This window comes from Molossus molossus, unplaced genomic scaffold (assembly GCF_014108415.1).
Source record: "Molossus molossus isolate mMolMol1 unplaced genomic scaffold, mMolMol1.p scaffold_m16_p_18, whole genome shotgun sequence".
NCBI lineage: Eukaryota > Metazoa > Chordata > Mammalia > Chiroptera > Molossidae > Molossus > Molossus molossus.
In genome coordinates, this window is record NW_023425353.1 from 2,217,122 (window position 1) to 2,235,990 (window position 18,869).

General features: G+C 49.0%; 1 long non-coding RNA gene across 1 annotated transcript; it reads right to left on the bottom strand.

Moving 5' to 3' along the window:
• Nucleotides 1-15,260: 15,260 nt before the first annotated feature.
• LOC118633077 lies at nucleotides 15,261-16,488 on the bottom strand. The gene is made up of 3 exons (XR_004960145.1): nucleotides 16,471-16,488; nucleotides 15,604-15,699; nucleotides 15,261-15,366 (listed from the first exon to the last, which is right to left on the bottom strand). It is a non-coding gene; the product is annotated as an uncharacterized LOC118633077 (long non-coding RNA).
• Between the last annotated feature and the right edge of the window lie 2,381 nt (nucleotides 16,489-18,869).

An 18,869-nucleotide genomic window follows, 5' to 3' on the forward strand; every position in this document is an offset into this window, starting at 1 on the left:
ATCCCTCAGATCTTTGTAACTAAAAATGAGCTTCAGTTCCTCGTCTTGGTGACACAGTGGCTCGAATGTTTGTTAGTGTGTGGTTTTGTTTATTAAAGTTTATGGGATTCCTTTTCTTGTCCCTCTCCCCCCAATCTGTTTGGTAAACATGGCATACATATTTAAATGTTGTAGATTCGCAATGGGCCTAAACTTTGTGATCATCGCTATTTTTCACTTGAGTCATTCAGATTCTTATTCTTATTTTTTAATCCTCACCCGAGAACATGTTTAGGGAGACACACACAGAGAAAGAGAGAGAGAGAGAGAGAGAGAGAGAGAGAGAGAGAGAGAGAGAGGGAGATGACAGAGAAACATCGATCGGCTGCCTTCCATCTGTGCTCCAATCCACACCAAACCAGCAACCCCGAGCACGCTCCCGACTGGCAGCCTTTGGCCCGTGCACAGGACGGCGCTCACCCCTGAGCGGCTGAGTCCAGGCTGTCACTCAGATTCGTCTATGAAATCAGGCCAACCCCAAGGTTGTTTGCTCTTGGCTGTGACTCTAGGCGGAGGTGTGTTGTGATTTTCATGACCTTCGATGTTTCCGTCTCACGTAGGGCAGGACCTGACAGTTTCAGCACCTGGCTTGCAACCAGGGAAACTGCACATTCCAGGAGGCCCTGCGGCAGATGACCCAGGCCCTGCTGCTCTATGTGCGCAGCTCTGCCCTGGTTCTGGGCCGAGCGCTCCTGTGCTGCTCACGGTGGGAAGGAGTCAGGAATACAGTGCTGGCTCTCGGAAAGACCTTAAGTCATAGCAGCAGTCCAAAGACATCCTGTACGCGGCATGATTGCCACCACGCTGCCCCGTGTCTGCAGCAGACACCAGCCCTCAGCCTCAGCTCTCTCTGCTGAGCCATCCCTGCCACACGCTCTTCTCGACATGTGTGTGCGCCAGGCTTCCACGGGCCAGTGCCGCAGGCACAGGAAATGGCATTTCTTTGAGCAGATCGCAATGTGTCTTCATAAACATCTGCGTTTGGGGGCATTCACAGTGCGGCGGAAGAGTGTCTGAGTTAAGCGCGTACACTCAAGCGTGAGATGAGTGACCTCAGACGAACGCCACTCCCCTGGGACCGGGGCCGAGCTCTCCATCCCAGGGCCGGTGCCCTGACCAGTCAAGTATGGGTGACAACAGAGGCCACATCACAGAGTGTTGGGAAGGTAAAGCCAGGGCGACCCACACAAAGCGAGCAGCAGGGCTCCGTGACTGTGGACTGTACCACCACTGTTGTCACGGTTAGGGAAGGGGACTGTGGACAACTTGAAAGCCAGTCAGAAGAGACAGGGTCTCTCAGCTTTGGCACTGTCGATAATTAGTCAGCTACTTCTTTGTCGTGGGCTGTCTGTGCCTCGCAGGACATTCAGCAGCATCTCTGCCCTCCACCAGCTTGGCACCGTAGCCTCACCCCAAAACTGGGACAAATGTCTTCAGACGTTGCCAGATGTCCATTGGGGGCAAATTTTCGCCAGGTAAGAACCACTGGAAAAGACCCAACTTCACTAGAAATGTTAATTTGTTGGTGCTTGAACCCACTGTCAGGGGTACGAATTCTGTTGGTTTTGTTGCTGGGCTCCAAGGAGTCTTTATTTTTTCTTTGTGGTTCTTATCGGTGGCTTTGACATCTGTCTTCCTATCAGGCAACAACTCTTTCTGTTTCCAGCCTGTGGACATTTTTAAGTCACAGTTCAATAGCTCCAACTTCTGGTTGTGCTTTTGTAAGAAAATTTAAAATCATGTCAAAGAAAATGCTCACAATAAAATGTTCAGTGATAACAACTACATTCCACACTGTATAATAATAATGATGATGATGCAAGTGTAATTAACTTGAATACTCATTATGTGTTAGATACGAGGTGATGAACTTAACGTTCCTGATGCCATCTCAGTGCTGCGATGCACGTGTGAGCGTCATCTCAGCGGGGGCGGATGCTGGAACCGAGGCCGTGTCTGCCGGGCCCCGCCCTGTGCTGCAGACAGCGTCCACCCTGGCTGCTGTGCACCCCGACACGTGCCAGAGAAGCGGGTTCGGAAGCACATGTGCCAAGATGTTTACCTTGATTATTGATAGATGACAGGTTATGGATATTTGTTACTTATACTTACTGGTTTCCAAATTTTCTGCTTTGAGCAATCATAGTTTTTTTTGTTTTTAAGTATTAGAAAACACTTATTATTATGCAGTCCTGTGACTTCTTAAAATAATACATTTTTATTGATTTTTAGAGAGAGAGAGGAAGGGAAAGGGAGAAAGAGCTAGAAACATGGATGTGAGAGAGAAGCATCGATCAGGTGCCTCCTGCGTGCCCCCCTTTGGGGATCGAGCCCACAACCTGGGCATGTGCCCTGACCAGGACCTCTTGGTGCGTGGGATGACACTCCATCCACTGAGCCACACTGACTGGGCCGCAGTCCTGTGCCTTTTATAAAACAAGTGATTAATTATGTTTACAACAGTCTGTCTCCTGTTTGTTTGATCTTGTTTATGACTGATTGAAAAGCAACAGGAATTATGTTTTAATTTCTCATGTTAGAGGCCAGAAGGGAAACATAGCCCTCATGCAACACATGGTTAAAAGTGGGGGTTGTACACATTGTGAACTATTTTTCCCCAAATGAGGTTGTTCTGCAAGTCATCATATGGAATTTAAAATATATATATTACATGTTTTGGATCCAAAAGAATGTTGTCCTTCAAGATCTCCTGCCTTGAGAAACCACATACTTGTTTCAGAGATGCTACCCGTGAGTTTGAATTGCAAGCATTGCCTTTAAAGCTACTCTCTGAACCAGACAGGACACCCAGGCTTCATTATTTCGGAAAAACTCCAGCAATCTCCCACTCGACTGCCTGTTTCCCCTCACGCAGCCGTGCTATGAATTTCTGTTTGGTCATTTTCAAAAATCAGGTAGAGCCAGACGGATAAAATGTAACATGAGGGGCAATGTTTTAATCAGCACCTTAATTTTCTCTTCTAAAAAGGGAGATCCAGGTATGGGTTATGAAGGGTCATTGCTAGGAGGGCAGAGGCCCTCCAGGTGGCTGCTTCCAGGGGCGGGGCCCATTGAAACCCCATTCAGAGGGGTGCGTGTGTGTGTGCGGGTACGTGTGCATGTGTGTACATGTGTACATGTGTGCAGGTGTATGTGGGTACGTGCGTGTGCGTGCATGTGTTCATTTGTATTATCTTATGGTTATGCGTCATGTGTTTCAATTCTGACTGTATTTTCCTGGCCTTATTCTCTACGGCATGTTTCCAATTTTAAATAACTTTGGAAGTTCTCCTGTGTGTCTCCTCATACAGTTGAAAGGTTGTGGTGATGGTGGGGTCCAGGTGAGCCCGTGAGTCTAAGAACATGGCAAATACGTATGTGGAGCTGGGAGCTGTGCGGCCACCAGAGGCCCAGGCTTCTCTTCGTCTGCTCCACCTGACATGCAGGGCGCGGTGCTGGCCGAGTGTGGCTGAGCGGGGACCCCAGGGGCTCCCACAGCCCTCCCCAAGCAGCTCATCGCTGTGGGGCTCCCTCACCGCTTACTTGGTGCCCCTGTGACCCCTGCTCAGGGCAGCCACACTCTTGTCTTTGGGGTCCCTGTAAACAGTAACTTCATTTCCATTGAAAATCTCATTGCTGAGTTGGGCGTCATTATCATGACTTCATAGTGAAGGGAAAAAAGGCCCCATGAGGTGAGGTCTGATGGCAGGGCGCGCGCACCCCGGCGGCGCGGCCTCAGCCATTGCAGACACTAAGTGTCCACGTGTGCCTCCGAGGGACCCCTCGTGAGCAGGCCTCTGGCCTCGTCGAGCTTACTTCTAGGGAGGGAACCAGACAACAAATGAGTAAATAAATCAAGAACCAAGTCAGAATTTTATATATTAATTTGGAAGGAGTCGGAAGTTGTCTCCAAAGGGGTGACATTTCTCCTGAGAACTGAGGGCGAGCAGGAGCCGCCATGCAAGGGCGCCGCCCGGGGACGGAGCAGCCAGGGAGGGCTCCCGCCGCGCCCGGGGCTCCAGCCTCTCCCCCACGAGCGGGGTCTTCGGTGCGTGGTCCTGACACAGGTGCATTCAGAGAGAAGGCTTGGTGAGGACACGAGAGAGGACGGCATTCGAAACTGTTTTCTGTCATTATAAGCCAGAACCGCCAACACCGCCACGGAAACCAAGAGCTCCTGTGAGCATTCTAGCATCTCACTGGCTCTGAGCGTGGGGTGACACTGGGAACAGCTGGGTCCTCTCCTGCTTGTGTCCCAGGAACCCAGCCCTGAGCAACCTGGCCGAACGGGTGGGAGCAGAGCAGTTCTGAGAGCGTGTGCTCTTTCTGCTCTCAGCATTTCTCTTCCCCAAAAGGAGGCCAAACTATTTCTGGGAAGATGGGAACCAACAAACAGCAGGTGCCACACTTCCGAGCGCTCAGACATGTGACTGTCCAGCCAGCAGACATCCGAGGCCAGCCGCCGGCCAGCCGTGCTTGCTTCTTTTGGAACATAGATGCCGCTGGTCCTGAGGGTAAAGGTACAAAGTATACAGACCATTATCATCTCCTCTCCAGAATTCTAACTTCCAAATTCTGACCCAGAAAATGTACAGTTTGTTTCCCCCGAGCATAGGATTCATGCTGCCCCAGCCCCTGCTGGAACGACCAAAGAAGATTTGATTGGCCTCCTCTACCTTCTGCTGTTCTGAGTGCTAAGAGAAGCATCCAGAGAGGCTATTTTCTGTTTCCTGGAGGAAAGACTGGTTTTGTTGTGCCAGTTGGAGTCTTGTACGTACGCCAGAATCATAATCTTCCTTCCGCTGGTTCTCCCTGGGCCCCGAGTCTGCGCAGTGGAGTTGCCACAGCGCCTTGCCTGGAGGAGAGGACCCCTCCCCTTCTCTCCCTCGCTCCATCTCTCCCTCGCTCCAACTCTCCCTCGCTCCATCCATCCCCGCCTCCTTCCCTCTGACTCTCTCCCCACCCCATCTTAAAAGCACACATTTTGGCATGTTTGGTTTGCTGCATCTTTCTAGGACCTATGTACGTCTAGCTAAATGGGAGGCTCAGTATATTTCCAGGTGGCCTAATCTTTCCACGGTTGGTATAGCAACCTTCAACCTTCCTTGTGGTGGGTTCTTAGTGACCATTTTACCATTATAATTCATTGATTTCTCTATTTTTATCCACTACCTCAAAATCTTCAAAAAGTTTTATTTGGTATTTTCTTACAGTTTAAGTGATAATTCTAACAAAATACATCCTCTCTGCTGATGTGTTCAGTTTTTACTGGTGGCTGCAGCTTCTAACTTCTAAACCTACGCCCCACTGAGAAATCATGAGAATGCAAGTGCAGGAAGGCAAGGGCTTCAGTCCTTGGTCCCCACTCGTCCGACATCTAAACCCACGCCTGGCCCCCAGCCACCTGCAGGGGGCGCTTGTGGGCAGAATGGTTGGCTGAAACCGGCTTGCTGTACGGGGCCAGGCAGGTGCCCACTTCTGCCCCTCAGAAAAGGGGCCTCCACAGTTGGATCGAACCCCTAGAATCATGTTATACTGTAAAACCCTCAAAATGCCACGGTTAGCAAACGTCTTGGAAACAAACACGTGTTTTTCCTAAGCTGTTTGATCCGTCTAGTAACCACCCAGACATTTCCATTATTAGCCATTCAAACAGCAACAAGCTGGTTCCGTAAGTGGTCCGGGAGCCGCAGAGAGAGGATGAGTTTGTCTGGAGAAGGTGGGGTGTGTGACAGCCCGGGCCTTCCTCCCACATGGTAAACTGTGCCGGTGGTTCCACAGCTTCCTGCACCGGAGATGGAAATGCCTGAGGGCTTCCCAGAGGAAGGGGCATTTTAATTAGAATAGCTAGATGAAGTTTCTGCCTAATTTAAACCCCATATGTCATCTTACGAGATGCAGTACCCCAAAGTTCTGATTCTGTTCATCGGCACTTCCTTTATTACATGTTTTTTTGGGCTGAGCGCTACGAGTCTGACACAAATATCCGACACTGTTTATGGAGTCACAGATTCTAATAACATCCACTCGGCTGTGATACAACAAGCTTCACCGCCAGGAAGGAGCCTTGTCAGAACTGGAAAGAGCTCACCTTGAGCGTGGGCTCCAGTCACAAAGAGCCTCATGCTGAGCCACTCTGTTTGGAAAGGAGATTATTTTGTCGCTCAGCCGTAGGTAGAAATGAGACTGAATTCTGCTCTTCCTGCAGCAGAAAGAATGTTGGTCCAGAGAGGCCTTTCTACCTGCCCTGGGTGCGCTGGGCCAGTGGTTCTCACCTGAGGCAGTTGTGGCTCCCCGGGGACTCCGAGCCCGGCTGCAGACATTTTGGGTTGTCACAGCTGGGGGGCGGGGTGTGTGGGGGTACTGGCATCCAGTAGCAGAGGCCAGGGATGCTGCTCAACACCCTACAATGCATAGGACCGTCCACCACAGCAAACAGTTGTCTAGTCCCAAACGTCAGTAGTGCCCAGGTGAAGAACCCTGATTGAAGGACCCTGCTCAGCTTCACGAGAACGTCCTGCCTGGGAAGGTGGCTGTCCTGTTGCTGTTTCCCAGTGTCTTGAGAAGGTGTCCCCATGTTATCCTCGCACCAGGAGGCAGCGCTGATGCCAGACATGGGCGGGGCCTGAGGAATGGTCTGAAAGGCACTGGGAATACAGACGAATCGGTCCCCTGCCTCCCAGCTCCTCAGCCATGCATCCCTTCCGCTGACACCTGGGCAAGCCCTGGACAGTCCGGATTCCTGGGTTGCGAGGCAAGCTCTGCTTCTTCAGATGCCCGCGGTGTGCTGGCATTTCCTCTGTGGCCAGCCCTGAGCTCAGCATGGCACAGGCCTGCTCGCACCCTCCTCTCAGCCAACTGTAGGAGGGACGCAATTATGCTAAACATATCAAACCAGACCAAACACTATGCGAGATAATACATGAATTTTGTAAGTTTCAGTATGCAAAATTAATTTACAGAAACCAGTGATGTACCTATTCACCTAGAATAAACTATCGGAAAGAGAAATTCAGAAAACAATTCCTTTACAATTACATCCTCCCAAAAAGTACCTAGGAATAAATTTGACCAAAGAGACAAAAGGCCTGTGTTCTGAAAACTGTAAGACACGGTGAAAAGAAATGACGAAGACACAAATCAATGGAAGCCTATACTGTGCTCATAAACTGGCAGAACTAATATCGCTAAAATGTCCATACTACCCAAAGCAAACTACAGATGGAATGCAAACCCTACCAAAATAGAAATGGCTTTTTTTTTTTTTTTTTTTTACAGAATTAGAACAAATTATTCTAAAATTTACACGAAACTGCACAAGACCCTGAATAGCCAAAGGAATCTTTAGAAAGAACAAAGGGTGGTATCACACTTTCTAATAAACTACACCACAAGGCTACAGTAATCAAAACAGGATGGCACTGGCTTAAAAACAGACACAAGACCGATGGGACAAAAGAGAGAGCCTAGAAATAAACCCATACTTGCATGGTTAAGAAACCTATAACAAAGGAGGCAAGAATATGCAACAGGAAAAAGACAGTCTCTTCAATACTGATGTTGGGAAAATGACAGATGCATGCAAAATGGTGAAGCTGGACCACTTTCTTATACCAGATACAAAAATAAACTCCAAATGAATTGGAGAATTAAACGTAAGACTTGAAACCATAAAACTCTTAAAAAAATATGCAGTAAATTCTTTGACATCAGTCTTGGCAATTTTTTTGTACACGTCTCCTCAGACAATGAGGACAAAGGAAAAGTGAACAAGCGGGACTACACCAAGCTGAAAAGTGAAGGGCACCATCAACGAAACAAAAAACAACCTACTGAATGGGAGAAGGTATTTGCAAATCATATGTCCTATAAGGGATTAATGTCCAAACTATATAAAGAACTCATACACCTCAGCATTAAAAAATCTAATTAAAATAGGCAGAGCCCAGCCAGTGTGGATCAGTGATTGGGCATTGACCCTGCACCAGGAGGTCACCGGTTTGATTCCCGGTCAGGGCACATGCCCAGGTTGTGGGCGCGATCCCCAGTGGGGGCGTGCAGGAGGATGCCAATTGGTGTTCTCTTTCATTGATGTTTCTATCTCTCTCTAAAAACCAACAAAAGAAAAAAAAAAATCGGCAGAGAACATGAATAGACATTTCTTCAAAGAGGACATACAACCCTAGCACTGAAGGGTCGAGGGTTCGATTCCTGGTCAAAGGCATGTACGTGGGTTGCAGGTTTGATTCCACAGCCCCAGGCGGGGTACATGCAAGAGGCAACCAATTGATGTCTCTCTCACATGGATGTTTCTCTCCCCCCCCCCCTTCTACTTTCTCTAAAAGGCAATGGAAAAAATATCCTCCAGTGAGGATTAACAACAACAACAAAAGGGCATACAGATGGTCAACAGACACATAAAAAAAATGCTCAAGGTCACTAATCATCAGAAAAATGCAAATTAAAACCATGATGTAATATCACCTCACCCCTTCAGAATGGCTGCCATCAATACATACATCTCGGTGAGGATGTGGAGAAAGGGGAGCCCTTGTGCACTGCTGGTGGGAATGCAGACTGCTGCAGCCACTGTGGGAAACAGTGTGGAGTTTCCTCGAAAAGTTAAAATTAGAGCTGCCATGTGATCTGGCAATTCCACTTCTGGGCATTTATCGAAAGAAACTTGAAACACTAAGTAAAAAAGGTACGTGCACCCCTATGTTCACTGCAGCATTAATTGCAATAGCCAAGATATAGAAGCAACCCAGGTGCCCATTGATAGAATGGATAAAGAAGAGGTGATTTTATATGTATGTGTGCACATGCACACACACGGACACAGTGGACTCTTACTCAGCCACAAAAAATGGAACCTTCATATTTGTAACAGGAAGAATGGACCTAGAGAGCATATTATGCTAAGTGACTAAGTCAGACAGAGGAAGTGAGACATGATCTCACTTACATGTGGAATCTGAAGAACAAAACAAATGAACAAACAAAACAGAAACAGACCCACAGACACAGAGAACAAGCTAATGGTTGCCAGGTGGGAAGTGGGCAGGAGGGTGGGTGAAAAAGGTGAAGGGATTAAGACATACAAATGTCCAGTTGTTGACTATTTTCCCTGCGCTGTATTTTACACCCCCGTGACTTTCCAATAAATATGTCATGGAGATGTAAGTACAGCTTAAGGAAAATAGTAATATTGTAATAACTTTCTATGGTGACAGATGTTACTAGACTTAGTGTGATGATCACATCATAAGATAAGTGTGGGATCACGATGTTGTACACCTGAAACTAATATAATGTTAAATGTCACCTGTACTTTAAGATAAAGATAAATTTTAAAAAAAAAGTTCAGACGGAGACTTGGACAGGTTCAGGAACTTGCCCAGAGTGGCCTGCTGGTGGCTGCGGGGCTGGGATTTCCAAGCATGTGTGTCCGGTGCCCAAGCCTCTGCCGGTAACCAAGACCTGAGCTGCCAGCTCGGAGGCATTCCAGGTGACCTTTCTGAGACTGTCTTCACATGTGGAAAACAGTAAGTTAAAGCCCATGGCTTCCAGGAATCCTCTGCAACGCTGTGCTGTCCGTCCTTGTTCAACTGTTGCATGTCTTGTGTGCTGTATTTTTCACTGGATATCTCTGACATATAACATTGTATAAAGTGAAGGTGTACAACTTGTTACTTTGATATGTGTATATATTATAATAGGATGGCCTTTGTAGCTATATTACATTACATAATTATAGAGCAATATTGTTGTCTGTATTCATTATACTCTTCACCCTGCCCCCTAAATTTCCTTTGTAAAATGGAGATAGTCCCAGGATAGAGAACAAGTGTGAACCCACAGAGAAGGACTCAAAACCTCCATGTACATCATAACCAGCTGGCGAACTCCCAACTGAGGACTGTATGGATGAAAACCTGGCTTTCTTGCCTCTCTTGAACATTCAAAAGTTCTTCCTGCCCTGGACTTGCTCTCTTCTGTGGATGATCAGTGTCCCTTTCAGTTGAGGTCTGCCTGCTCAAATTTCCCACAGTCCCCACCCCGCCTAATTACACCAAGTCCACTCTAGATAGTAAGTTACCTGGTGAGACTGCCAGACCGTGGTATCAGCATCACCTGGCTAAATGTGTTAAAACACTGATGCTGGACCCCCTGCTCTCCCGTGAGAAAGTTTTCCCTTTCCCCTTTATGTGTATGTGTACATGGACACATGCACATGTGTGTGTCTTAAAACAATGCTTTGTTATTTCTTTTCCTGTTCAGGACGTCTCAGATGTGGCATGGGGAGCTCTTGCAGGCTGGTGTCTCCCTTTCAGTACGTGTCTTTTTTTGGCATGTCCTTTGGCACTTCCTGCCCCACCAGACGCTCCAGCCTTATTTTGCATCTCCCCTGCTCTAGCCCTGAAATTAACTAGTTCTCCAAAAATCCCTGGTTTCTTTTATTGTCGAAAGGTGTTTAGATACCAAGATCAGGTGGTAGGGGTGCTCACTGCTACTGGGGTACATTTGCTGCTTCTCGTCCCTTTCAATGGACAGAACTAGGAAATACATATACATACTCATGCAGACACCTATAGATTTATTGCTATATCAGTTCATCTGTAAGTATATATGTTAAAACTGTCCATATGGATACTTTCAACTCTATCCCATCACCATGGGATTCATACTGGCCTTGGGGACATCAGGTTTTTAATCTTTGTATGGCTTTTTCATTTTGACAGAGGCTCAGGTATATCATGGGACAGGGAAGAAGCTTCTCTTGACAGCTATTTTATAGATGTCACTAAAAACACTCCAAGTTTAGCATAACAAAGATGTCAGCCTACCCCCATGTTCAGGATTCCTTAGCTCCTTCTGAAACGTGCTCCAACCTGGAGCAACGGCCTCACTGCTCCAGAAGGTGGGAGACCTGCCTCATGTCCCTCCCCGTGGGGACACAGTTTGTCTCAGCCCCATGGAACAGTGCCTATTGCAACAGGGCGGGTACTTGTGGGCTCTAAATATGAGCCAAGACTCTTCTCAGAGATTATAATCAGAACTTTGCTTTACATGTGAAATCTTATTTTGAATTCAGGTACATAATTACTCACTGACTCAATTATACTGCCTTGGGATAGCATTATAACAATAGTTTTAATTATTTGGGGGAGGGTTGCAAAAGTAACCTGTTATCTTTTAGGAAGGTGAAGTGATGGGAGTCTTCAGGATGTCACAGAAACAATCGCCTGTCGGCTCTGGGGTTTCCTTGGGACTCCATGTTCATTCAGGAAGCAGCCACACTTAGATCAGGTCCTCCTTCCTCTCCTTATACTTAATAGGAATCGAGTGGTAGTTACATTGTCTCTATAAACGATGTAGAGAACTGGAGAGAGAGTCCAACCTGGGCATGGCTGCTGGGCTGCTGGAGGGGTGGCCCCCTATGGCTTGGAAAACATTCTGGGTCTTAAACAGCAATACCTATAATTATGGAGGTGTCATCCCTTCGATAAGAAAGAAAACAAAACAAAGAAAGCAAAGCCTTTTTACTAACAAGGTCTAGTCACCGCATGTGCTCAGTCTTCCCCAGCGGTCTGGCAGTGGTCTCCGGCCTGCTGGGGAGGGGCTGCCTGTCTGAGCACTCACGAAACAATGCAAAGGTAAGCAATCCGAGGACAATTAGCAATGTCTTTGGGGTAACAGGAGAGAGAAGTCACCCTGCTATTAATGTCAAAGGAATTAATCATGGCTTAACTTGGCAAGTGGATGAAAACAAAGAACCAACAAATTTTACGAGAGACACCAGTTCCGAGAATCATGGCAGACTGCTTGCAGGGCTCTGTCAAGCAGTTTAAACTTTCCAGTCTCGAGATTGTGAAGATTGCTGCGATGGTGCCTGTTCCATGAGAGGCTCTGTGCGCTGCAGACCTGTGATTCTCAAACTGTGAGGCTCAGCTGGGCGGTGTTGTTACCACGCAGATTTCAACTCAGTAGGTGCAGGGACTGGGCAGAGGCGCTGCAGGTCTTGGCGCTCTGGTGGCGCCTGTGCTGCAGGTCTGCACACCTCCTTTTGCACAGAGGCTTTGAATTGTCCTAGTACCTCTGGCAGGGAGGATGGGGCTGCTCTTTCTCCCTGGATGTGTCTGCAAATCACCACCACGCCGCACTGTGTATGTCCGGGGCCAGGGGACTGAATAGCTTTTTGGAGTAGAGGTGTTTGGCCAAATACTCTTTTGTAGTTTATCGGGATTACAACTCACTGAAACCCACAGGGCAAAGACCGATAGAGTAGTTACCAGAACCTCTTTTCTCCAGGACCAATTAGGAAAACATGAAAATATCTGCAGGCCATGTTTGTTTGCTTATAGACTGCAGCCTTAAGAGGAGAAAAGCAGGAAATGCACCCTCTGCAACTGAGATCAAAAGCTGGGAAAATGCACTATTGTCCTGAGTGTTAACTCTGAGCCTTGGAACGAGTTTTGTTGTTGGGTCTTTCGCTATTCTGTGACGAGCTGGTGAAGCCATCAAACGTACTGTGTCTCAGAGTCCTGGTGACACTGTATGCCTCACAGCGGGGTCCTGAGTCAATTTCAGGGTGGACATAGAGGGGCGCAGCATGCAGACGACACCCTAGGACACACGATTTTCACGGGTTGTGTTTCTCTCCGGAAGGAACAGGAGTGTGAGCTGTCGCTGACAAGCTGGGCCCCTTCCACTCACCTCTGCTTCTCCCCCCTTCTGCCTCTGTACCCACCCCACCTGCGGGAGAGAGAGGGTGAGCAGGGGTTGAGTTCGATCTCGACTCTCTGTGGCCTCGTTCCTCCTCGGTCTGTAGTGACCTGTAGGTTGGCTGTTTCTGGTAGCCAGTCAGGCCTTGTAGCGTGTGAGGATGATGGTGTCACTTTTGTGAAGTGGAAACTGAGCTGAAAATACACGGACACTGAGTCAGGGTGGCCGCTTCTCCTCCTGGTCCAGCCGCTAGCCAATTACTCGGCATTGGAGGGCGACTCACCTCCCTGGGCCCCAGCTCTCTGCTCTGTGATTTAATACACTGGGTGATGCCATTTTCACAGTGCAGGAGTGTGGCCACTGGGGTGGCTTAGAGGACACTGACTGTGACTGAAGAGGACACTCCCTCTTCAGTCCCTTCCAATCCCTGTGGTTGTTCACAAAAACAAAGAGAAAACAAAGTTCTCTGATGACACCCTTGCCATGAACGCTTCTTAGCCCTTGCCACTCTCTTCTTAAAAATTCTTTTTAATTTTTATATTTTTTGCCAGTCTCCCTAACAAAGAGAAAGCAATGACTGTTTGCACTGTGATTGATTTTCATTTATGGAGGGTGATCCTGAGTCCCCATTTAAATAGGAATAGAAAAAAATAACATGTAGGTTGATTTAAAGGGAAATAATACAATTACCGTAATAACTGTACTCCAATGAGTGCAGCCTATTAATTATTCAGGAACTATTGTGTTATGTAGATATGGTGAAAATTAGGAAGATAGTAATTATAGTTTAGGAAACACTGAATTAGGTGATTTTCAAGTTTCTGTTTACTGTAAACTTACACAAGGTTCAGGTATCTCAGTAAGAGGCAAATACCCACTCCAGTTTCTGTTCCCCCAAATGTGCATCAATACTTGACACAGTAATATATTTGCACAACAAAGTTGGTGTTTGACTTAATGGTATATGACAAGGCACATGTTCTGATACCTTTGGGGGAAATTTGGGCCACAGTTAACAACAGTTTACCAATTTTCCACTTACAGTGTTTTCCCCCTTGTTACCTAAAACATAACAAAATGGGGACAAGCACCTTTGCCTTGGTGTAATTAAAACTGAAATGATGTTAGGAGCATCTGTTTTAAAAGAGATTTCTATTTGTTTTACCACCAAAAGGTGGCGTCCTACCCCCATGCCCTTTATTTAAAAACCCTTCTTGCTTTAACAAAAAGAAACTTCCAGTTGATTACTGATAAAGAAATTAAAATATGCTCCCTATGAATATAATGTGAAGTGTTGAAAATGAACAATATGTTAAGCTGTAGTTAAGTGTCCTTCTAATGCAAGCCAAATGGACACGGTCTTTAATAAGGTGGCACATCAGACAGCAGTACATACAACACTGAGCGCAGTATGTCATGGGGTTTACAAACAGGGTTCCCTTCTGTGCAGACTGTTTATGCCGTCACCCCACCTTCCAGTGAATGCAGATTCCAAGGCAGTTCAAGTGCAGAATAAGATGGGTGTAATCTAAAGATCACTCTGTATGGCAAGACTAGTGATTTTTAAAAAACTCACTGTTTAATCTGAAAACAAGATCAGAGCATGATCTGTTCTTTTCAGACCAGTAATGAATTGGTCACATTTAAATAAATTGCTATTTCTCTGAGTTATAACTCAGCAACCCAACATATACCATAAACATGTTGTGTCTAACACAAACATTTTAGAAATGAAAACCTCCACCCCACAACAGACTGACTAGTTTGTAGATTTCCATTTAACCCCATGTGAATTCAGCATATGGAATTTCCAGTGATGTGGAAGTGCTATGGAGAGTATTAACTGAGTTGACATAAAGATTTTACGTCAGTGCCTAAGTCATGGTAAGCATTCAATACATATCCGATGTTACTACTGACAGCATAGACTCTGAGCTCCTCAAGGGCAGGAATTTTATTTTTTGCATCCCTTGATACCTACTGTATGGTCTAGAACTTAGTAGGTGTGTCATTAAAGTCTTAACTAATGTCTTAACTCAAAGACAACATGAACTGCAGCCTCCAGGAAGGTAGGAAGTTCCCTTCAAACCAAAATGCACTTGCTTTATCTAGATTCCTGTCTAAAGGACCAGTGGACAGCCTTGTCTGGACACCATGGAGCTGTGTGCAGAATGCCTTCGCCAGGAATCCTACCATGCTGGAATTACCATGCTGCCTTTCTCTGCTTTATACTGGAGCGCCAGGGAGTGGCTTTTTTTTTTCTTTTACTTGCAAAAGAGATACAATTTTAAAATGGTAGTTTCATGCTATTATTAAAATTGAGATTTAGAATTCTTTTGTAAATGAATGTTTAACAACGTCTGTAAAAAATTATCCAAAAGAATTTATGTCATTTTCAGGATATTTATTATCTATCTCTGTGCTGGTCTCAAGACCAATGGGACAGCACTCACCCCTCCCCCAGCCCAGCCCAGCCCATGTACTTTGTAGGAACCCACAGGAGTGTCTTCAGTAATTCTGGGGGAAAGCTGGCCTGCTACACCAGCAGTCAGTAGCCGGAAATACTGGCTTGGGAATTTGGCAGCGTCTGGGGTGATGGATCTGAAGAAAATTATTTCTGTTAGCAACGACAAACTTTAGAGCTCTGTATCTTTCTAAGTCACATTTTGGAAAACAAAGTCTTCTTTCTTCTCTATTTGAGTTGATAAAAGCCAGAGAAGTACAAGTTGCTTTATACATTTATATGTATATTTCAAAACATTTCATTCAGGTTCCTAGTTTACTCCTTCAAATTTCTAAATCCCACCCAACTTTCAAGCAGCACACACAAAATCTCACCTTTTCAAAAAAAGCTGGACAAAGCTTTTTATCAGTGGCTGATCTTTTGGAGAGCAGGTAACCTGCGCGGCACTGCTGAGGCTAGCCCCTGGTTTCCTACAAAAGCCCAGGCGAGAACTGGCTCCAGATGCGGCCGCTTTCCTCCAAAGGGCATCTACCAAACAGTCCTGCGGGGACTCGGGCACGGAGGGAAAGACAAAGTGCGCCCCACACTACACTCTCCTAACTCTAAATACTGGGGGGGAACCCCTCGCTGGCGGGTTTCTGCTTTCTTGCAAACGGGGGTTTGTCCTTCTGTTGAACTTTCACCTCCCGAACTCGCCTTCTTTCATTGGACAAAGTGCAGAAAGAAAGAGAGACCGAGAAAGGACGGGAGAGGGGAGGGGGGTGGAAAACACCACCCCACCACCCCTCCTTCAACTGTCACTGCGGGCGAAACACTTTCACTTTTAACTGGAGCAGACTCGCAGCCCAGCCGATCTCTCCCCTTCCTTCTGTATTTTTAGCTCAGAAACCAAGCAAATGGCCCTCGTATTCCCATCTTCGTCCCTCGTTAAGGCTCAGCCGCGCGCTTCCCCGGAGTCTGAATGCCCCCTCCCCGTCTTCCGAGGAATCCCTCCTCTCCAGGCCCCTTATTTTCCAGGTCTTTCCAGGCAGAGCCCTCCGTAGCCGGGCTGCTCAGCGTCCCCTCCCTCCCCGGTCTGCGGGGCTCTACAGCCGGCTCCTCTGCCATCTAGCCTGGACGCTCCCCACGCGCGCCTCCCGAGACCCCCCTTCCCAGCCCGCTCGCCCGCCCGCCCCCCCCTGGCTCTGGCAGTTGCGATTTTTTTCCTTTTTTTCTTTTTTGCGGCGAGCCTTGTTGTTTACCCAGCAGGTGGATGTGACGTCAGGGACGCACAACAGCAAAAAATAACAACATCTTCCTCCGCGACGAGCTGGACTCTCTCGCGCGCCTTATTTATTTATTTGTTCCGGGAGGCCGGGAGGGGGGGTTGACGGGGCGGAAAGAAAGGGGTGCTAGCGATCGAGTGGCCCCGGGAGAGGGTGGTGTCTCGCGATCTCGGGGCGCTGGGGCCTTGGGGTGTCCAAAGAGAAGAAGCTGCCCCGGCAGGAGGCCGGCCGACCGGCTAGGGAGCGCCCCCGGCCGGCGCCACCCGCGCCGCCGCTGCCACCGGCGCTGGCTGTGCTCCGAGAAGCTAGTCCCGAGCGGAGGAATCTATTGTTATTTATTGTGTGGCGGTTACATGCCGTACTCGCAGCGGCCCGTCCCTCGCCCGCGAGTGCGTGTGTGCGCGCGTGTGTGTGCGCGAGGGAGTGTGTGCGCGAGGGTGCGCGCGCGGGCGGGAGTGGGCGCGTGCGGGGAAAGGCCCGAAAACACCTTAGTTTGCACCGAGAGATCATTTGCAGCGGGTGAGTTTGTATTTTTCCATTTCTGTTCCACTTTTTCCCAAGCAGCCTCCTGCCTTGTTTCCGCCACTTTAAACAACAACCAGCGCAAAAAAAAAAAAAAAAAAAAAAAAAGAAAAAAAAAAAGAAAAGGAAAAAAAAAAACAAAACTACTTTCCACCTCCAGACTCCACGTGCATCTCCCCCAGCCCTCCCCTTTCAGGCTCTCTCCCCCGGGTCGGGGCCCAGCCTCTGGGAGCAGGGTGGGGGCTGTGGGCCGGCGCGGAGGTGGAGGGGCTCCGGAGGCGCCGCTCTCGGGTCTATTAGCATAAGTCAAATGAGGGGGTGGGGGGCTGCGAGGAGGCGAGATCTCCTTCTTTTCGGCCCCTTCACGCCTTGATTTGTGCTGGAAGAGAAGTCAATAAGCCCAGGCCGCTGGGGGCAACTTTCGATGTCTGGCGTCCCGGTGCCTGCGGAGGAGCGGGGCGGGCATGAGTCCCTGGGTTGGGGGCGCACGCCGGGCGCCTCTGGATCCCAAAGTTTGGACTTGGAGCAAACTTTTCCCTTCTCTCTTCCCGAGCGAATGCCCCCTCGGTGCCCCTGGGCTGCTCCGTGGGCCGCAGCGGAATGACTTGATGCCGGCGCCGGGGGACATCCCCGGTGCCACGCACACTTTGCCCCGAAAACGGCGGCGGGGGCATTCCTTCGTCGTCTCCGGGAGCCCAGAAAACTCAGACACACCAGCACAGCCCCGGCTAGACACGTACCCCACACGCGCTCGGCCCACCGAACCCGGCCTCCCCGCGACGGGGCCAACACGGTGGGTGGGAGTGGGAGCAGGGTGCGCTGCGGGGAGTCTTCGCGTCTGAATTTTCCTCTTCTCCACCACACACACTTTGTTTTTACTCCCCTCTTAAGCTTGGGGAACGGGGGTGGGATTCCCAAGACCCGATCTATCCTGAGACGTGCGAGAATCGCCGTGTCCCTCCGGCCCTGTCCCGGCAGCCGATGGCGCTCCGTCCCTCGCCCGCGCGCCGCCTTCCTCCCGAGCTCCGTTCCTGTCTGACAGAGAGGACTCGGCTGAACCGGCGAGCCGGGACGGCGTGCGCTTCGGGTGGAGAGCGTGGCGGCGGCGGCGCCTGGAGCCCTGGAGTTTGCCAATTGCCGCGGGGTCGCGGTCGTACGCTGCCTCCGCCTCCTCTTGCCCCCGCCTCCTGCCCTCTCCTCCCTAGATACCACCGAGATCGGAAACTGATTCCTTCTCCTTTTGGCCTTCGGCGAGTCTCCCTCCCCACCTGTTGTGACCTCCGCCTCAGTCCCGGGAGAGTGGAGGTGACACGCGGGCGCCGGGGAGCTCCGCGCCCAGAAACAAAGTCGCATGCTCCCGTCTCAAGTGTTTGCTTCGAAATTGCTGCCTACAGACCCCCACCCCCCTCCCGCCCCATTCCCGCGCAGCTCCCGCCCCCTATGAGAATAAGGACTAAATAAACAGTTGTAACTCCAAACCCTGCGCCCGCGATCGTCTCCCTATCCCACCCCCTTTTATCCCCCCTCCTTTTTTTGTTGTTGCAACTTTGTGAGATCCCGGGGAAGGTGCTCAGACTTTGCTTGGGCCGATTTCCCGGTCTCGGGATCCTTGCAGGGATTCCCTGAGCCAGTCTCTCTTCCCTCCACGCGCGCTCGCGGGTCCTCCGAACCCGTTGCCCTCTGTCTTGGCCCCTCAGCCTGCTCACTCTCCCTCTCCTCTCCACTACCCCCAACCTGCACCGGGAAGACTTGCTGAGGGTCGCCCTGGTGTCTTGTCGACCGCAGAACCCGAAAGTTTGCAAGAGGAAGAGAGCGCGCGGCGAGCAGGCGGGCCAGGGGCAGAGGCAGCGGCG